The sequence below is a fragment of the Thalassophryne amazonica genome, chromosome 11, assembly GCF_902500255.1.
Source record: "Thalassophryne amazonica chromosome 11, fThaAma1.1, whole genome shotgun sequence".
In the NCBI taxonomy this organism is placed as follows: Eukaryota; Metazoa; Chordata; class Actinopteri; order Batrachoidiformes; family Batrachoididae; genus Thalassophryne; species Thalassophryne amazonica.
In genome coordinates, this window is record NC_047113.1 from 60,867,064 (window position 1) to 60,878,137 (window position 11,074).

Below are 11,074 nucleotides of genomic sequence, written 5' to 3' on the forward strand. Positions count from 1 at the left end.
TACATAGAGAGGACTTGTGACCTTGCCAGAAAGATGTGTCGGCATTGATTAATAGTCTCTGGTCCCCTCCCCTCCCGGGGTACTGATGAAGCATTTAGCAGGCTGACATCATTAAATAGGTGGCTGGCGCAGTTTTGTAGACAGCAAGGCTTTAGCTTTATTGATAACTGGCCTTCGTTCTGGGGCTGCCGTGGCCTGCTGATGCCGGATGGCCTCCACCCTACTGGGGAAGGTGCCGCAATCTTGTCTGTGAACATAGATAGAGCTCTACAGGGAGGGTAACATTAGGAATAGAGGTGCACCGATCATTATCGGCCGATCATGCCTTGATCGGTTTGATCGGTGATCGGCAAAATGCGCCGATCAAAAGGACCGATCACAACAGTGCAGGCAGTAGTGCAGGGAGCGCTTGGTCCTGTCATGACACGCTTTCCTCTGTGACATAAACTCATTTTGACTTCTGATATGAGCTGGACGGACAAGAAGAGCAGTCACCATCATCTAATGTAGTCCATGTCCGTCCAGCTCATATCAGAAGTCAAAACGAGTCAAATCGCTCTGAGAGATCTAAATAGACTGCTGTGTAATGAATGGAACCACACTGCCATCTAGTGGATATCCAGTGTGCGTGAGTGTGTATTTGTGAATCAGTAGGCATTTGTTTGTGGATCTGTGGATTTCGCAAAAAGAATGTCTCAAAATTACATCACGAGGAAAGCGATGAATGCATGTAATTGGTGATCCACAAATGCTGAAAGTCAATTCACAAATACAATTTCCAGTTTTACAAATGTAAATTTTTTTTTTTTTTTTTTTTTTTTTTTTTTACAAATAAAGTTTTATATTTGCAAATAAAACATTATTTGCAAAGACCAATTTACAAGTTACAAATATGAAATTTGCATTTGTGGATATCTGAATACATTTGCAAATCAATGATTATTTGTAGATCACCCTGTGTGCATTTACAAATATTAATGAGACAATTTTAACCCCATAGAATGAGGGCTGTATTTTACATTCTCAACGTATTCTCTGTAGGCTGTAACCTGAGCAACATGAAACATGGAATAAAAAAGCTTGCTGGTAGAACAAAGTCAGTGTAATAAAACAAAAGTTGGCAGTTTATTTTAGTGTCTTTATTTGAATGCATGTTTTTTGTTTTCATCATTAGGTTTTAATGCAAAAATATTCCTATACATTAGACATATATTCTTATTTTGGGCATGATCCAAATATGTACTTGATCGGTATCGGCCTTGATTGGTATCGGCAGATCAAAATTTCAGTGATCGATGATCGGCCTAAAAAATCCTGATCAGTGCACCTCTAATTAGGAATCTACAGCAGGCCACGGAGCAGGTGATTAGCGACCCTGCAAGGCTTATGACAAATGTGGGTGTGGAATCCATTAGCTTAGCGGGGAAATTAGTGCAGAAAATCCACTATGGTGATAGTGCAGTTTATCTGCCAGGGAGGAAAATTCAACAAGTTGAGACTGTGGCCTGCTCCCGTAGACGTGTCCACAAAAATCATAGAGGGATATGCTTTGCAAACTTAATACCCATTACTGTTGATCATGTTGAAATTGAGGATGGCTCAGTGGTTGTTCCAGTAATAGCAAAGATTTTGTGTCTGCTACCTACAACGCGCGTGGAATGTCTCAAACCTAAACCTACTTCTAGGCATCTTATATATGCTACTCTGGAACCACCCCGAAACCCAAACAGTTCAACTGTCAACCCCACTGAGGTCCTTAGACTGGGTCTCATTAACATAAGATCACTGTCCTCAAAATCATTGTTGATTAATTATTTAATTATTGATCATCACTTAGATATGATTGGGTTATGTGAAACCTGGCTTAAACCTACAGCTGTCCTCCCCTTAAATGAAGCCTGCCCACCAGCATATACATTTAGTCACGTCCCTCATGATGCAAAGCAAGGCGGGCGTGTTGCTCTTATTTATAAATCTAGGTTTAGCTTATTAGCTGTTGGGGGTCACAAATATAACTCGTTTGAGGATCTGATTCTCCGCTCCGCTCAGGATATTACGCATTGCCAAGGTCGGAAGAATAAAAATCAGCCATATTACTTTGTCACTGTATATAGGCCTCCTGGCCCATATTCTGAATTCTTAGATGAATTTGGTGCGTTCATCTCTAACTTGTCAACTAGTGCAGATAACATTCTGATCATTGGTGACTTTAACGTTCATATAAATAAGCCTTCTGATCCCCTCTGCAAATCATTTATGGAAATTGTGGATGCATTAGCATTTTGACAGTGCATTCGGGATTTGACGCACATTAGTGGAAATACCCTGGATCTGGTTCTCGCATGTGGTATTGCTGTCACGAATATTGACATCATGCCTCTTACATCAATGGTCTCTGATCACTCACTTATTAAGTTTACAGTTTCGCTGCCGTGTTTAGTGGAACAACAACCTTATTTATCACTGCAGTGATGCATCAACTCCTCAGCTAAGACTGAACTAGAAGCTAGACTGCCTGATGTCTTAGCCTCACGTTTAACAAATACCCAGTCAGGAGACAGACTTGTGGATAGTTTAAACTCAGTGCTCAAAACGACACTCGACATGATTGCACCACCTGTGTTGAAACCGCGCTCCCCCAAATCGCAGTCACCTTGGTTCAATGATTACCTGCGTGACCTCAAGCATAAAGCAAGAGGTCTAGAATGGAAATGGCGTCATTCAAAATTAGAAGTATTCCACCTTGCGTGGCGTGATGCTATGTTAGACTATAAGCATGCATTATTGGCTACAAAGCGGACCTATGAGGTCTGTGAGAAAAGTATCCGACCTTTTTATTTTTTTCAAAAACTATATGGATTTGAATCATGTGCACTTGCATCAGACAAGCTTGAACCTTCGCCTGTGGGCAGGCTTTGAGTGAGCACTGGTCCACCCCCCTCGTCGGATTTTTATTGTTTAGGAATGGTGGAGCGACTGCCGCTTTGTTCCATGAAAATTTTTTCAGAAACTCTGCCATACAGCCAGATGGAAACCATTTGGAAAATTCAGATGGCTTTCAGTGAAGATTCTATCAGTATCACACGGATTAAGGACCATTAAAACTGGATTAAAAACGGCCCACGGCAGCGGAGGGTGCACCACGCCCCGAGCGGCCATCGACAGGCTGGAACGAGCAGATCACTTCCAAATTTAAGGCTCTGTTGATGCAGGACATCGTGTGACTAACAGAGAAGTTTCAGAAGAGGTCGGGATCAGCACTTTATTGGCAAATTCCACTGTTAAAGGAGATTTTATAATGAAAGACGTGCGGACGGATTCGCGCGTCGCAACGCAGCCGCTCATGGCGCGGGACAAACAACACCTCCGTGTTGGAAGTCTCACAGGACAAGTTGGAACATGCCCAGCTGTTAAACAATTTCTCGGATACTTACTCGACTGAAAAGCCACTGAAAGCCGTCTGAATCTTACGAATGGTTTCCAACACGGAGGTGTTTTTTTGTTGAGCGTTTTTTTTTGTTGTTGAGCGCGTCGGCTCCATGACGACGCGCGAAATCCTCTGCACGTCTTTCATTACAAAATCTCCTGTAACAGTGGAATGTGCCGCTAAAGTGCTATGTCCAGCTCTCTTGTCATTTCTGTGGTAGTCACACGATGTCCCGGATCAACACAGCGTTCAGTTTAGAAATGATCTGGTCGTTCCAGCCTGTCGATGGCCGCTCAGTGCGCCGCGCACCCTCCGCCACTATGAGCCGTCTTTAAAAAGTTTTTACCCTCCTTAATCCGTGTGACGCCAGCAGAATCTCCACCGAAATCCATCTGAATCTTTTGAATGGTTTCCAACTGGCTTTCTCTAACAGTTTCTGAAAAAAATTTCATGGAGCAAAGTGGCAGCCTCTCAGCCATTTCCCTGACAATAAAAATCCGACGAGGGGGGTGGACCAGTGCTCACTCAAAGCCTGCCCACAGGCAAATGACGCAACCAACAGGCGTGAAAAAACTCATGCATGCGCACGAAGGTTCAAGCTTGTCTGATGCAAGCGCACATGATTCAAATCCATATAGTTTTTGAAAAAAATAAAAAGGTCGGATAGTTTTCTCACAGACCTCGTATTACTCTGATTTGATCAACAAAAACAAGCATAACTCAAAGTTCTTGTTCGACACGGTGGCAACACTTATTCATGGACAACCACCTGTAGCTCGCGCTCCTCTTACAGCACAAGATTTCCTAGATTACTTTGAGAGGAAAATAGATGACATTAGGTTGAACATATCCCAGCATGCCTTAACCCAGCCACTACACCCTACTATTGAGGTGGGCGCCACTACTGAGGTATTACCTAGATTTACAGAATTTGATAGTATCTCTCTAGACATGCTGACGAAACTTGTAACATCAACAAAAAGCACAACCTGTTTATTTGATCCTATACCAACAAAACTGTTTAAGGACCTGTGGCTCACCCTTGGGCCGATTGTGCTGGAAATTATTAATCTTTCTTTAATTTCTGGATCTGTTCCTAAACCTTTCAAATCTGCAGTGATTAAACAATTACTTAAGAAACCTAATCTTGACCCTAGTGTATTGAAAAACTATCGGCCGATATCAAATCTATCATTTTGCTCTAAAATTCTGGAAAAAGTGGTGTCACGACAGCTCGTAGACTATCTTACTGAGAATAATCTGTTTGAGCCACTGCAGTCTGCTTTTAGAAAATATCATTCCACTGAGATGGCTCTCACTAAAGTGGTGAATGATCTTCTGCTTACAATGGATTGGGACACCATTACGGTTCTGCTGCTGTTAGATCTCAGTGCTGCATTTGATACAGTGGATCATCATATTCTACTTGATAGGCTGGAGAATCATTTTGGGATTACTGAGAGTGCCCTTGCATGGCTGACGTCATATTTGACCAGTCGTTCGCACTGTGTTTTGTACAATAACACCACCTCTAACCTTAGTGACATGAAATTTGGGGTTCCTCAGGGGTCTGTCTTAGGCCCCCTGCTTTTCTCCCTTTATATAGCACCCCTTGGGCACATATTGCGGTGTTTTGGGATTACCTTTCACTGCTATGCAGATGATACTCAGTTATATATGCCGATAACTGCTGGTAATCCCGTTCACATAAAATCCTTAGAAGATAGCCTTGCAGCAGTGAGAAGTTGAATGTCTAGAAACTTCCTACTTTTAAACTCTGAAAAGACTGAAATGATGGTTTTTGGTCCAGTGAGACATCGGCATCAATTTGACCAGTTAACACTCAGCCTAGGCTTGTGTGTCATACATCAACTGGCAAAGTGAGGAACCTTGGGGTAATTTTTGATTCTTCATTGTCCTTTGGCCTCCCTATTAGAAATATTACTAGGACTGCTTTCTTCCACCCGCGAAATATAGCGAAGATTCGTCTCATCCTGTCTATGGCTGATGCTGAGACCCTGATCCATGCGTTCATCTCTTCTAGACTGGACTACTGCAATGTTCTATTTTCTGGTTTACCGCAGTCTAGCATTAGGGCTCTCCAATTGGTTCAAAATGCTGCAGCCAGACTTTTCACACGAAGCAGAAAGTTCGACCACATTACACCCATTTTGGCGTCTCTTCACTGGCTTGCTTCCTGTCCGAGTGAGATCAGATTTTAAGGTTCTGCTACTAACCTATAAAATTATTCATGGACTGGCACCTCCCTACCTAGTTGAACTAATTAAACTTTACGTACCAGCCCGGGCTTTACGTTCTCAGGGTGCAGGACTACTTTGTGTTACTAGGGTGAATAAGAAGTGTGCGGGTCACAGAGCTTTCTCTTATTGTGCCCCTGTTCTGTGGAATGGGCTCCCTGCATCAATAAAATAGTCAGATTCTGTGGAGACTTTCAAGTCCAGACTTAAGATGCACTTATTTTCCCTTTCATATGGCTAGCATACTGGTACAGTTTTGGTTTACATTTTTTACTCTTTTAATTCATTTATTAGTAATTGGAGCGGGCCGCGGCCTCAACTTTACCTAAATTCTGGGTCTTTTAGTGAAGCTTAGGGCTAGCGGCTGGCGATCACCTTAGTATTTCTTCTGTTTTTCTTGTTGATTAATGCTGGCAAATTATACAATATTTTTTGTCTTTCTGATGCCTGATTCTGTTTTTTCTCTGTTTAAGGTGCAGCTCCATCCAGAGATGGGAGTTGTGTTTGTGTTGGCGACCCTCCTGTCCTATGCACCAACAGCAATTCTTGTATATTCGTCCGTGAATTGTTCTGTGAATTATTTCTGTAATTTATGTTTGTAGCATGGCCCAAGCAGAGGGTCACCCCTTTGAGTCTGATCTGCTTGAGGTTTCTTCTTCAGAGGGAGTTTTTCCTTACCACTGTTGCTCTTGGGGTTGGTAAGGTTAGACCTTACCTGTGTGAAGCGCCTTGAGGCAACTCTGTTGTGATTTGGCGCTATATAAAGGAAAATAAATTGAAATTGAAATAAACTGTAATCTGTTTTGTTTTGTTTTTCTTATTTTTAATTATTGTATTTTAATCACTGGTGTTCTCATGTTAATGTTTTATTCTGTGAACCATTGTTTATTTGCAAGTTGTTGAAGTACTATATAAATAAAATTATTATTATTATTATTACTACTACTACTGCTGCCAGTATTACTACTACCAGTGCTATTAATAATGTTGTCGACTGTAAGGATGTGATATTGGAAGGAACAAGCACTTACACAAACATTATTAGCACACTATAGAGTATTGTACCTTTTACTGAGTCATTCATTTTTCACATTGTGCACCAACTGTGGAACAGTCTGCCAACAGATATCACTACTATTGAATCTTTTAAGGTTAATATTAAGACATATTTATTTTCTCTTTCTTTTAATTGGCATGAGTTTTGTTCTCAGTGTGATAATATGGATAGACCATTCTGACTTATTTCTTTTCCACCTGTTAATTTGGGCCTTTTACATGCATTTATTATAATGCGGATTGGCATTCCTATTAATGTCATCTGGTTTTGCATGTCTGAAATTGGCTGAAGAACATTTTTGTGCCAATGTGTGTCTCACCAGCAGTTTCCATCATGCTGCTTGTCAGTTTTTATGGAAAATGCTGGAAATGAGGCAGTTTGTCAAAATGATTAGTCAGTTAGAAATTAACTCATATCTATTTCAGTTATTAAATAAAAATTCTGAACATTTGCTCTTTTCGCCTTGGGGAAATTTGCAATCACACAGAGCAAAGAAAAACTGATTTTCTAATAAGTTTTTCACCATATTTTGTGGCAATTTGTTATTTTGGGCTAATCTTTTCAAGAATCAAACGAAGACATATCAGAACTCACCTCAATAGAGAGAAGAAAAAATATATCTATAAATAAATGACATCAAATTCTTTTACTTGAAAAGGACAACAAAACTTTGATGTAGGATCCAAAGCCTGCTTCCACCTTGTCATGTAGTCATTATCACTGGATTTACTTTATGGCTCATGCAGTAATCTGAGAGAGCGTTCATTATTCGTTTTGCTTGTGATTACGGTGATTGTAATCACACTCATCACTTGAAGGAAAATCAAGTCACAGCTCCAAACATCTCATTACTTTGCCACTGGAGGATATTAGAGGTTTGCAGTAAGAAAATGTGTGCAGTGAAAGTGTGTAGATGTGTTTTTCAGGTGAAATAATCCTGTGGTAAATGGCACTAGCATTCACCACCCAGAGCAACATTAGATTGTTGCTATTGATTCTTGTTGGATTCAGAGCCACCCCTGGTAGAAACTGCAGTCAACAGCAGCACAAGGGTGATGGGGCTGAATGAAGCCAAGTGATAGATGAAAGTTGTAGAAAAATAAAAGGCAATTCAGGCATATTAGAAGAGGGTGAAAACAAAGAAAATAGTTGCGATTGGCGTCATATATCTTCTTTTGTATTTGAGGATGATTTACCTGTCCAATTGAATAGGCAGTTCATCCAGCTATTGCTGAGAACCTAAATAAGCAGTGCGTCTTCATTATATTGCATCAGTTGTACCTTGGGGTGGGTGATTTGGGTGTGTGTTTGTGGGGAGTGGGGGGTGGGGGTGGAGTTTGGGACATCTTGACACTAAAATCATAAAATTTCAAGGACACCTCTGAAAAACACATCAAAGCCAGCATGTGCTGTTGAAATAAATATTCAGGATTCCAACAACACAAAGTCACGTCATACCAGGTTACACTCTGGATTCAAACACATGCATTTTCTACACCTGCTTATTCCAATTAAGGGTCAAGGGGGAGCTGGAGCCTATCCCAGTGGTCACTGGGCAAGAGGCAGCCTGGACAAGATGCTGGTCTATCACCAGATACAGATATACAAGCATACTCCTGCTGTTAATTTAAAGTTTCTACTTCAGCTAACCTGCATGTCTTTAGATATACAGTAGTGTTCAGAATAATAGTAGTGCTATGTGACTAAAAAGATTAGTCCAGGTTTTGAGTATATTTCTTATTGTTATATGGGAAACAAGGTACCAGTAGATTCAGTAGATTCTCACAAATCCAACAAGACCAAGCATTCATGATATGCACACTCTTAAGGCTATGAAACTGGGCTATTAGTAAAAAAAAAAAAAAAGTAGAAAAGGGGGTGTTCACAATAATAGTAGTGTGGCATTCAGTCAGTGAGTTCGTCAATTTTGTGGAACATACAGGTGTGAATCAGGTGTCCCCTATGTAAGGATGAAGCCAGCACCTGTTGAACATGCTTTTCTCTTTGAAAGCCTGAGGAAAATGGGACGTTCAAGACATTGTTCAGAAAAACAGCATACGTTGATTAAAAAGTTGATTGGAGAGGGGAAAACCTATACGCAGGTGCAAAAAATTATAGGCTGTTCATCTACAATGATCTCCAATGCTTTAAAATGGACAAAAAACCAGAGACGCATGGAAGAAACCGGAAAACAACCATCAAAATGGATAGAAGAATAACCAGAATGGCAAAAGCTCACCCATTGATCAGCTCCAGGATGATCAAAGACAGTCTGGAGTTACCTGTAAGTGCTGTGACAGTTAGACGCCTGTGTGAAGCTAATTTATTTGCAAGAATCCCTCACAAAGTCCCTCTGTTAAATAAAAGACATGCGCAGACGAGGTTACAATTTGCCAAAGAACACATCAACTGGCCTAAAGAGAAATGGAGGAATATTTTGTGGACTGATGAGAGTAAAATTGTTCTTTTTGGGTCCCAGGGCCGCAGACAGTTTGTGAGACGACCCCCAAACTCTGAATTCAAACCACAGTTCACAGTGAAGACAGTGAAGCATGGTAGTGCAAGCATCATGATATGGGTATGTTTCTCCTACTATGGTGTTTGGCCTATATATCGCATACCAGGTATCATGGATCAGTTTGGATATGTCAAAATACTTGAAGAGGTCATGTTGCCTTATGCTGAAGAGGACATGCCCTTGAAATGGGTGTTTCAACAAGACAATGACCCCAAGCACACTAGTAAATGAGCAAAATCTTGGTTCTAAACCAACAAAATTAATGCCTCGCAGATGTGAAGAAATCATGAAAAACTGTGGTTATACAACTAAATACTAGTTTAGTGATTCACAGGATTGCTAAAAAAGCAGTTTCAACATAATAGTTTTGAGTTTGTAGCGTCAACAGCAGATGCTACTATTATTGTGAACACCCCCTTTTCTACTTTTTTTTACTAATAGCCCAATTTCATAGCCTTAAGAGTGTGCATATCATGAATGCTTGGTCTTGTTGGATTTGTGAGAATTTACTGAATCTACTGGTACCTTGTTTCCCATGTAACAATAAGAAATATACTCAAAACCTGGATTACTCTTTTTAGTCACATAGCACTACTATTATTCTGAACACTACTGTAGGAGGAAGCTGGAGCACACGGTGGGAACCTATATGAACAGGGGGAGAACATGCAAGCTTCACACAGAAAGGACTAGGTGGGACACGATCCTATAACCTTCTCACTTTGAGGCGGCAACAATGCTAATCACTAAAGTCTAAGTCACACTGTGACGGGTTGAGGAAATGTATGAGTAATGGATATGAAATTTTAATATCCGTTTGTGTCTGATTTTGTCCTGTGCCAAGCCTTTTCTCATTCCTTAAATTTGTTCCTTATCAGCTGTATTATCTATTGTCTGGAAAGTCCGTCAGAAAGTTTTGAGCATGCTCAAAATTTTGAGTGGACATCAGATGGCGAGCTTGGTGGTTGCCAGTTTGTTTACTATTTTGGTGTTTTCCATATTTGTGGTTGCATGTTTGTTTCAGTTTGTATCAGTCACACGTTTTATCCGTGCATTTTCTGTTTGTCTTTTGTTTGCATCCAGAAATGCTTCTCACCTGCATTTGGATTTGTCTACTCATTCCTATGGAGCCCCAAATCCGCCGAAGACCGACGGATTAGGATTTTTGACAACAAGCAGTTTACTCAATCTATCACACTGTGGCTACACCTTAAGCTACTGTGCTGCCCCAAACATACAAAGTTCCGCAGTTAAAACTTCAGATAAAATGCATTCATTAATATGACCTGTGATAGAGTGGCAGCCTGACCACGATGTAGCCTTGTCTCTCACCCAGTGACCACTGGGATCCTTATTGAAAGTGTCCCCACAAAGAACCTACACAGAGGTTTCAAGCCTTTTGAGGTGTGTGTGAGTAATCCTTAATTAACCCCTACCTGGCTTTTGCTGCCACTCTGGGAATTTTTGTGGAGGTCATGGTACACTGAGGCTGGATTGAAAGTGTTGTTTAATCCCCTTAAATGGTGCTGAAAACCTGCTTGGCCCATGGAATAATTGTTTTAATGGTAATTAAACCTTCCTTTTATTATTATTTAGCACCAAATCACAACAAAGTTGCCTCAAAGTGCTTCACACAAGTAAGGTCGAACCTTACCAACCCCCAGCAATGCATTTCCTTATACGTCTATCTGACCTTATGTTGTCTCAAAGATCAATGGTCTTTACTCACACACACACACCTGTTCACATGCAGTTGATTTAATCTGGGAATGATCTAAATTCCATGATTGGATAACCCAAAAGTATAAAGTCTA